The sequence below is a fragment of the Micromys minutus genome (genome assembly GCF_963924665.1).
Source record: "Micromys minutus genome assembly, chromosome: 2".
NCBI lineage: Eukaryota > Metazoa > Chordata > Mammalia > Rodentia > Muridae > Micromys > Micromys minutus.
The window spans coordinates 12111329-12121715 of NC_137971.1; the positions used below are offsets into that span (position 1 = coordinate 12111329).

The window sequence follows — 10387 nt, forward strand, 5'->3', positions numbered from 1 at the left end:
TTATTAGTGACTGCATATTATGTCTGTTCTTCTGTGACTGGGTTACCTCATTCAGGACAATATTATCTAGATGCATCCATTTTCCTAGGAATTTCATAAAGTCATTGTTTCTAAGATCTGAATAGTACTCCATTGTGTAAATATACCACAATTTCTGTATCCATTCATCTTCTGAAGTATATCTGGGTTTTCCCAGCTTCTGGATATTATAAATAGGGCTGCTATGAACATTGTGGTGCATGTGTTTTTATTGTATCTTGGAGTATCTCTGGGGTATATGCCCAGTAGTGGAATAACTGGGTCTTTACGTAGTACTATGTCCAATTTTCTGAGGAACTGCCAGACGGATTTTCAGAGTGGCTGTACCAGCTTACAACCCCAACAACAGTAGAGAAGTATTTCTCTTTCTCAGAATCCTCACCAGCATCTGCTGTCATCTGAGTTTTTGACCTTATTCTGACTGGTGTGAGGTGGAATCTCAGGGTTGTTTTGATTTGCATTTCCCTGATGACAAGGAATGTCAAGCACTTACTTAGATGCTTCTCAGCCATTTGATATTCCTCAATTGAGAATTTTTTGTTAAGATCTGTACCCCAATTTTAATAGGATTGTTTGATTCTCTGAAATCTAACTTCTTGAGTTCTTTGCATATATTGGATATTAGACATCTATCAGATGTGGGGTTCTTAAAAATCTTTTCCCAATCTGTTGGCTGCTGTTTTGTTTTCTTGACAGTATCTTTAGCCTTACAGAAACTTTAAAATTTCATTAGGTCCCATTTCTCTGATCCTTGGTCTTAGAGCTCAAGCCATTAGTATTCTGTTCAGGAAAATTTCCCCTGTGCCTATGTACTCTAAGGTTTTCCCTACTATCTCTTCTAATAGTTTCAGTGTACCTGGTTTAATGTGGAGATCTTTGATCCACTTGCACTTGAGCTTTGTACAAGGAGATAAGAAAGGGTTTATTTTTATTCTTCTGCATGCTGAGTGGCAGTTGAGCCAACACCATTTGTTGAGGAGGCTGTTATTTTTCTATTGAATGCTTTCTGTTCCTTTGTCAAATAGTATATTCTCAATCATATGGTCTTCCGCTGAACCATGGTAGACCTAGCAGTAGCTACTTATATGAAGTAAACTGACTTTCCCTCTCTAAACAACTACCAATAGTCAACAGTTCCTTAGCTAGGAATGGATCTTCATGTCCAACTCCCCTCTCGATACTGGGATTTTCTATGACTTGAGCTTGTAAAGGACCTGTCCATGGGATCTCAACTGCTGTGAGTTGCACATATGCAATGGCTTCTATTGTTTCAAAAAAGTAAGAACAAGATGCTATTTTCTTACAGTCCTCTTCCTCTGTCTCTTCCGATCTTTCATCTTCACCTTCCATGGTGATCTCCAAACCTGGGAAGGTAAGGTCGTGCTATACAGTTCCAATTCAGTAATGAGTTTTCACAGCCTCTTATTCTCTGCACTATGACAATTTGTGATTCTCTGTTAATCACCATCTACTGAGAGGAAAACCCTTCTCTAATGTGGGATCTCAGATGAACTCATCTATGGCTATAACTATAAGGCATTTGGAGGCAGTTTGACCCTATGCCCATTAAATAGACTAACAGTAGTACGTCATTCCTTAGTGCCTATGACCTCTTCAGCCACCATCACATATTAATATGCTTCAAAGAAAGGAAGGAAAGGAAGGAAGGAAGAAAGGAAAGAAGGAAGGAAGGACAAAAAGAAGAAAGAAAGAAAGATTGAAACAAAGAAAGGAAAGAAGGAAGGAAGAAAGAAAGAAAAAAAGAAAGAACAAAAGAAAGAAAAGAGATAGGAAGAAATGAAGGAAGAAAGACAGGAAGTCAAAGTTTTCTTTGTGTTCTCTTGATTAACAGAAGAGAGGAGACACCAGAGCAAGAGCTGGAGACTCCAGCCCTCTTCCTGTACATAGTGGATGCTCTCCATTTACCCACTACCGAAAGAAACAGAACACTGTTGTGTTAACTAAAATTGAATCGTTAATTATGTACTTCATCAATGTCTTCCAGAAGGGCAGGCTGTCTTCTGTGACATTTTTACATATTTAAAGGCAGCACTAAGTGAAGGCAGAGTAGGGTGTTTGGTTTATTAGGTGTCACCAACAATTCTCACTGACAGTGATGGGTTAACCTAAGGTCAAGAGTCTTAGAGAATTGACAAGAGCTAGACAAACCCCCCCAATGCCCCCCCCAAAAGCCCAGTAATGCTCCGACTCAGATGTTTTGGACTTTCATTTATTTTAGTTACTCAATTCCCTTGCTAGGAAATTTTCTACAAGATATAATATTCTAAGTATTAGAAATGTAAAGATGAAAGTCACTATGCATTCTGAATGAGTTCCAAATATAATCATTAAAGCAAGCACTTCAATACATAATTTACAATATATTAAGATAAGAGCAATGTATGAACAAAGATTCATGGTAGACTGAGAATATCTTAACCTAGAGCAAGAAATCACACACACACACACACACACACACACACACACACACACATCTGTTTTTCTATGAAAGATTTTGAATATTCTGTTTTTTTTTTCTTTTAGTGTTCAGTTTCATCTCCCTTGAGGCATAGGTACAGGCAGCTAGGCCATTGGCAAGACATGTTCACTACAAGATCTTGCTTGACTGAAGGCTTTTCCCATGTGCTGGAAGACACCCTCCCAGGTAAAGTAGTCTTGAACCAGGGACGAAGGCTCCTCACTACCAGGATCCAGTTTCTGCCAAGTGTACGACTCATACTCAACCTGCTAATCTGGATTCAGCAGAAAGGCAAGCTTTTGGCCTCGGAAGACCAAAGGCATTTTTCCTCAGTTTGTCCAATCGCTGGAACATTCCAGTGATGAGTTTGCAACTCATGAATGTCTGGGTGAGCTCTTCAGGGAATGGAATACCACAGGGACCAGCCATCGTTATCCAAGAGCTCCCAAAGTATGGCAGCACCACAGAAAGCATGTCCTCATTGGAGTACTGAAACGCTTAAAGTCATCCAACACAAAGATGCTCTTGGGCAGGTGAGCGACAGGTCATTGACCTTGGGTTCAGCAGCCAATGCCTGCTCACATTCATTGTCTCTTCCTCAGGAGCTGGGGAAGCTGCCTTTTCTTTCTTTTTTTTCTTCTTTCCCCTCAGCCTGAGGCTTCTGCTCTCTTCTCGTGAACCTTTTCTTCCCTTGGGGGTATCCTTTTTAGTCTAGATCTTTGCAAGCTTCTTAGCATCAAACTGTGCCCTCTTCTCATACAGCTTCACCTCCCCGAAGATGGCCCTGAACTGGAGCTGGTTAATGCAGGTAAGGAGCCATCCGTTGGTGTTGGGGAAGGCCTGGCCAAAAGAAGGCTCTAAGACCTGTTCGTAGAACAACAATAGGGTGCAGACAAAAGTGATGTCAGACAGTGTCATTTGCTCAGCCACCATCAAAGTCTGTGTCTTCAAGTGAGTGTCTAGCAGCTTCAAGAGTCGCTTCACTTCCTCTTTTGCAATTTCAGTGGCCTGTTTGTTGGGGTGCTTAATGCTGAAGGTGGGAAGGGACCACCCAGGTGCTAGCTGAAAAGAAGATGTCACCAACAGCAAAGCTCACCCACTGCACCACCTGAGCTGTTGCCTCTGGCGTAGATCCCTTCAGCTCTTCGTTGTTTACGTAATAGGAGACGGCTCTGCTCTCAAACACAGAATCCATCATTGCCTTCAAATACTGAAACCTTGCCGGCAGGAAATTTTTGGAGAAATTCAAGGGTGCAGTTGGTTTGACCAAAGTGGAAGTGGGGTGGGGTAGAGAGCATGCGGATCTGAGCCCTGCTGTACTTAGCATAACCCCCAGTCTTCAGGGTATGTGTACAGGGTCCCAGCCGGGTTTGAAGGGTATCTTAGTTATGATTTACATTACTACAAAGAGACACCACAATCAAGGCAACTATTACAAAAGACATTTAACTGGGACTGGCTTCCAGTTTCAGAGGTTCCATTCATTATCATCATGGTGGGAGCATGGCAGCATCCAAGCAGATTTGGAGCTGGGGAAGCCTAAAGTTCTACATCTTGATCCAAAGGCAAATGGGCAAAGACTGACAGCTAAGATGAGGATCTTATAGCCCACCCTCATAATGACAATGCTTTTTCAGTGAGGCCATATCTACTCCAACAAGGCCATGCCGCTTAATAGTGACACTCCTTGGGCTGTGTATATTCAAACTACTTCAAGGGGTAAAGAGGAATTTGAGATACAAGTGATTCATTTGATGGTAATTGTTGAAGTGGCCCTTCATACATCTGGAAGCATACTTTATAAAATTTAATGTTAAGTTAAAGTATTGGATCAATATTCATATTGATATAATTTTGGGTTCTTTTTTTTTTTTTTTTTTTTTTTTTTTGATGGAGATGCCCATAGTAGATACAACACAGAAACAGTTAAACAGAAATGTTTAACATTAAGCATTAAACAGTACTTCTGATGGTTCTCAAAACCAAACTGGAAGTTTTGTCACATCCTGGAATTCAACTATTATTCAAGGCTTTGTTGTCCCTTAACTTTTCTCAAGTTCTTGTTGCTATGGTATGTGTTGTTATTAAGATAAGAGCATCTAATATAGCGTGGACCACTTCAGTGGGTACCCCAGTACACTTGCACTGTTGGGCTACCACAGTGTGGTAATGACTGTACCTTGTGTGCTTTTCTCATTACTTTGACAAAGCACTTCGACAAAAGCTTAAGAAAGGAACGGAGAAAGGAAGAGACTACGTTGGTTTGCCATAACAGTTCAAAGATATCATTCTGCTGTAGCTGCCTTGCCTGATGAAAAAACAAGTTTCAAGAAATACTTTCTGAATCCATCTTGGCACGGTGCCTTCCATGGTTCTATGAATATGCAAGCCATTTCTCCTCTTCCGCTTCTAATGAAACCAAAAGTGATCATTAAACATTGAGGCCTTGCATTCAACTTCTCCACTGCCCCTGAGAGTATAGACTGTGAAACAACCTGGTGGCTCATGGGAGCAGTCATGGTGAGTAGTCTAGTTAGATGTAAAATATTATGTGAACATCTAAATTTAAACCATAGTTTCTTCTATACCCTAATTATAAATTAGGACTTATATGAATCCTTGAGTGTCAAAGATGACTTCAAGTTCAACTTCTAGAACCAGACTACTTGGACTTGCATCCTTGACATATGCTGAAACATGGTGTGACCCTGGACCCTTTTCAATCACAGTTTACCTGAGTTTTCTGGTGGATAGTATAGCAGACATCTCTTAGTAATGAGTTAAACAGAGTACTCCGATCTCTGCCTTTTGCCTCTCCTGTGCCTTTTGGCCTTGTTTTCTCACTCTGTAAATTTGGATTTCTCTTGAAGACTGTGTTAGAAACCTGCAGTTGAGTCCTTTGATTCTTTCCTGGTATTTAATTTATGTTCTGCTCCTACCCCTGAGTCTTGTCATATTGGCTAACATTTAGTTTTTCAATCTTCTCTCCCCCCCTCCCTTCTCCACTCATCCTTCTCCCCCTTCTGTCAGGTCTGCTCTACCTTCCATTTTCCTTATCTCTCTTCTGGTTTCTACACTGAGATAAGCCCCTCAACAGGTAAAGCACTTGAGATTCTCAAATAAAATGCAGTTACAGATAAGATGCTGCCTCCCATAAAGGACCAGGGGATGCCTCAGTGGGATTTCTGTGGGGTCACAAGGAAGGGACCAAAGCAGATTAATTCTAAAATAGCCCAAACTTCTCCAATCCTGTGTCAATTTAGCTTTTAAAAATGTAGTTCTCTAGAGAAAAAAAAATTAAAACTAGAACAAAATACATACTCCACTTGAAGGCTTCCCATTTTTTTAAAAAAAGAAAGATTATATCACCTGTGCACCTAATCATATTAAGAGTCCCTTTTGATATAATGCAACACTTTTTGAATCTCCAAATTGCCTCCAAAATGTTTTTCTAGACGTGATATGTCAAAAAAAGTGCCAATGTTGCATCTGAATGTGCTGTTTCTTAACTATATTTCATCTAGTTGTAGTTTCAAATTCCATCTTTTACTTGTTCATTTTCTACATGCTTTTTTTCTGGTTACACTAGGTTAATTATCTTCAGGAAATTTCCCCACTCTTTATTTGGCTAATTGTTTCCTTAAAGTGTCATTCACAAACCAGTCCATCCCCTGTGTTTACTGTGTGGGCCGGAAGCTGTAAAGTGTTGCTAAAAGCTTCATTAGACTCAGAGTAAACAGTTTTGGCAAGAATGCTTCACAGGTGGTGCTGTGGCGTTCAGATTGCACCACACCAGGTGGCACATAAAGTCTCAGGATTAATGTCACTAAGATGGATCAGTGGCTTGGGTGGTGGCCGCTATGGCTCTGCATTATTCTACAGAGCTCCTGCAGATCCCAGATTAAACCACGTGCTAAAATGTTATAGATGGTGTTTTTCTAGTCTTCATGGAGACTTTCAGGAAACACTGAAATTCTGGATTGGTAAATAAACAATCTCCTGCTCTTCTTTAAATATTAACAAAGATGTCATTCATTACTGAAGGTGGACAGATGCCAGCGTCTGTTCTAGATGCCTTATGATCTAAGCCCAACAGTCCTCTACATTTCACCGGTGAGACATCCAGGCCACAATGAAGTTAAAAGTTAGTTAACTTGCCAAGGTCATCAGGCTGAGAAGTGGCAGTGATGGAAATGTATTTGTGCTGTCCGGCCTCAAAACTCCATACTACACAAGGGCCTCCTGATCCCTGGGCAAGTCACTTCAAATCTTGGTTTGTGCAGGAAGTTATCCTTGACTGTCCTAGTACTTCCTGTGTTCCCTGTTACATAGTGTAGCTCCTAAACAATTGCATGCTTCACCTCTCTCTTTCTTTGTAGCAGTAAGCACAGCACACCTAATATCCTGAGACTTAAGGGAAAGAAAAAGACTAAATACATTCCAGTCCACCAATTTCTAGATATCTCAGGGCAACTTAACAGTTCCTGGCCTATTTCAGGTCCTACTAATGTTTTTGTTTTGAAAGTCTGAGATTTAATGAAAAGAATATAAGATTTTTATAACTTTAAGTGACTACCTTTTCAATCAGTTGCATGCCTCTGCGCTCTCTCTCTCTCTCTCTCTCTCTCTCTCTCTCTCTCTCTCTCTCTCTCATACACACACACACACACACACACACACACACACACTACTTCCTAATTAGAATGTGTTATGTTTAAAATCAGAATCAAAATCTGAATTTCTCCTCTTCTATGGCTTTCTCACTTTTCCTTTCACAGGCCCTAACTGGTGGTACATCAGTTGCATAGCAGCCTTGCTAAATACTGCCAACAACTGGTTCTTCTGTCTTCCTCAAGAAGTGAATTCAGTTCCCACTAGACACCCACACCAATGATAGCTTAGCAATGCAATGGGTCTTCTTGTTCTGGAAAGTTGCCCAGTTTTGCACCATGACAGCAAGTCATGTGAGGCAAAGAACATCATCTGCATTAATGTCACATAGATTTAGATTCTATTTACATCATTCGGATGCAATAAATGTGCCTCTAATTTAGAATTAGCCCTCACAACATAATGTGGTTGCGTAACCTCTTAGTGTCTAACCTTTTACGGCCTACCTCCAATATGCACATAAATAGATAGAAATCTACTTTAGTATATATGTCTTCTGGTGTGGGTGTGAGCTACTATTCAATTGAGGTTGATGTTTTATTTATCCCTAGTTCACATGAGAAATTCAAGTGAGGCCTTTGAATGACTTAATTTTATGCAAGAAACGAACATCCCCTTTTCCATTCTTGGCATGCTTTTTCTGTGATAGTACTGTGAAGTATAGACTTAAGGGCATGGAGAGATTTTGAATGCATCAAAATAACTATGAAACAAGCACTAACCATCTGACTTAGAAAAGTAGTAAGTCTATTATTTAAAAAACTTTATTCTTTCAGAATTTTGTGCATGTGTAGTGTATAGTCTCTTCTTGATATGAAGGATAAACTACAGCAAATTTCTCCTATGAACTTTCAGAGACTCTCGCCAAAACGGCCTGATCACAATTCTAAGCTCCATGCTGTGTTCATTTTTTTACAAAGATTATCCGTATTTTAACATTGAAAATGGTACAAGCGAGTGCTATGTGTTTAGTGCCACCAAGTGCTAAGGCTCCACTGAGCATCTGCTCAATTCAGTCGGTCTTTCCAACTGCGAAAACATTAATCTCTTCCCTCTGGGTGTTTATAAATACATATGATCATGCGGACAAAGGATACAAAACTCAGATAAAGACACCAGCAGTTACTGGTTAGGAAGTAAGTGAGTGGCATGTGTGTTTCAGTGTTTGACAACATATTACTGCTCTTCCAGAAAGCCTAAGTTCAATTCCCAGCACAGCATCCATATGGGGCAGTTTACAACCCTCTGTATAATTCCAGCTTCCAAAAGTCCCAGGGATCCAATGTCCTTTTTTAGTCTCTGCTGGCATTGGTTCACATGGGCACGAATTTCCATACCAGCATTGTTTAAAAGAATAACAGAACCTTGCACCTCTGTATTAGGTACTTTTCTTGTTGCTATGACTAAATATGTGACAAAGAACAATTTAAGGAAGGAACTTATATGTTTTCATTTTTTTACAATCTGTGAAGGAATACAGAGGGCTTGGTGTTAAGAGCATATGCTTTTATAGAGAAGCCAAGCTATACTCTCAGGACTCTCAGGGCAGCTCACAGTTATCTGAAACCAGTATCTGGAGAGCCAATGCCATCTTCTGACTTCTACGGACACCAGTCATATACACAGTACACAGGTCATATACTCAGACAAAACACATGTACATATAAAATAAAAACCAAGGTGCTAGAGTTTGGTCTTTTGCTGTGTATTGCCATGCTAAATATTGACCCCCAAGGTCTGGTTGCTCCCAAGGACTAGAGAATCTGTATAAACACAAAATAATGCTATGTGACCTTGTTCCTTAATTTAAAACTTTTGGTTGAATAAAGATGCCAACAGCCTATAGCCTGGAAGAATTTAAATAGGCAGAGTTTTGGTTCCTAGGCTTGGGGTTTGAGGAAAGAAAAGAGAGAAAAGAAGGTGGAGAGAGGGAAAGACACCAAGGGGTAGGTAAGTCATGAAAATATGGCCATGAGGGCTGGCCAATTGGAGTTAAGACCTTCCTAGATAGAACATGGTGTGTTCTAACTCTGGGTTATAGATGGGGAAAGTAGGTTCTAATAGTTTAGAGGGTAGATACCTGCCAAGCCCTAATGCTTTAAAGGCTTCTCATAAATAGAAAACATTTGTGTCTTTACCTGGGAATTGAATGACCGTAGGTATGGCAGAAGTGAGGTATATGTATCTTAAAACAAAGAAATACCCTCAAATATAGTATTGAGGATTGAATCAAACATCTCATACATGCTAGGCAAGTGCCCTCCCATTAAGCTTCTGCCCGTTCTATTTTTAGACAGGATGTTACCAAGCTGCCATAATGTCCTTGGACTCACCCTGTTGCTCACAGTGTTCCCTGACTTCATGATCAAATCTGTGCCAGAAGTCTCTCCTTATATTAGTGCCTTAAGAAGAACCATATCAGAAAGAGCATGGCATGGCTTGTCGACAAAAAGAGTTCTCTTTCTATCTATAATATACTACAGATGCTGATTAGTTTAACAATGTGGTGTAAAGCACTACAAACCCAAGAGAATGGATTAATTTTAACTGATAAATATTTTATAGTTATGGTGTATCACATTTCTCCTAGAGCCTTTATAAACTGTGCCTTTTAAAAACTTTCATTTACTTTTAGTTTCTAGTCTCTATTAAGGTATTAGTTTCAAATATATATATATATAATTTGATTTCAGAGAAACATCTTAAATGAAAAGGAATCTTCATTAAATATCTGCATAGTCAGAGATACTTTATGTTTGCAAATAGAGATCCTCTCACACTGCCTTCCCTACCTGATCCTAGACATTTTGTAACCACAGGTAGCTAGCATGGCGGGCCGTTTGGAATTATTCTCCAGTGATAACAGCATACTTATCACAGTTAAAGCCCCTGTAATTTGTGAGATAATCAGATTGCAGATAAAAGAGTACACACACACACACACACACACACACACACACACACACACACATACACAATGTGTGTTATTGTAGAGAAGCTTAAGATAAACATCATAATCAGAGGAAAGAATTATGTTACCAAACAGTTCCTGATGCTACAGTCAAGGGCCTAGTAACCTTTGGTAGATAAAATATTATGGAGGAGAGTATGTGGTAGGAGTCAAACTGTTTACCTTGTGGATATTGACAACTAGAGACAAATAGGGTCAGCATCCCAGTTGTATATCCAAGAATCCAT

At 39.8% G+C, this 10387-nt stretch overlaps 1 pseudogene across 1 annotated transcript; it reads right to left on the reverse strand.

The window, feature by feature from the left end:
- Positions 1 to 2622: 2622 nt before the first annotated feature.
- On the reverse strand, positions 2623 to 10019 carry LOC308416992 (elongation factor 1-gamma-like; annotated as a pseudogene). The gene is made up of 2 exons: positions 9982 to 10019; positions 2623 to 3899 (listed from the first exon to the last, which is right to left on the reverse strand). The product of its transcript is annotated as an elongation factor 1-gamma-like (transcript).
- Positions 10020 to 10387: the final 368 nt, after the last annotated feature.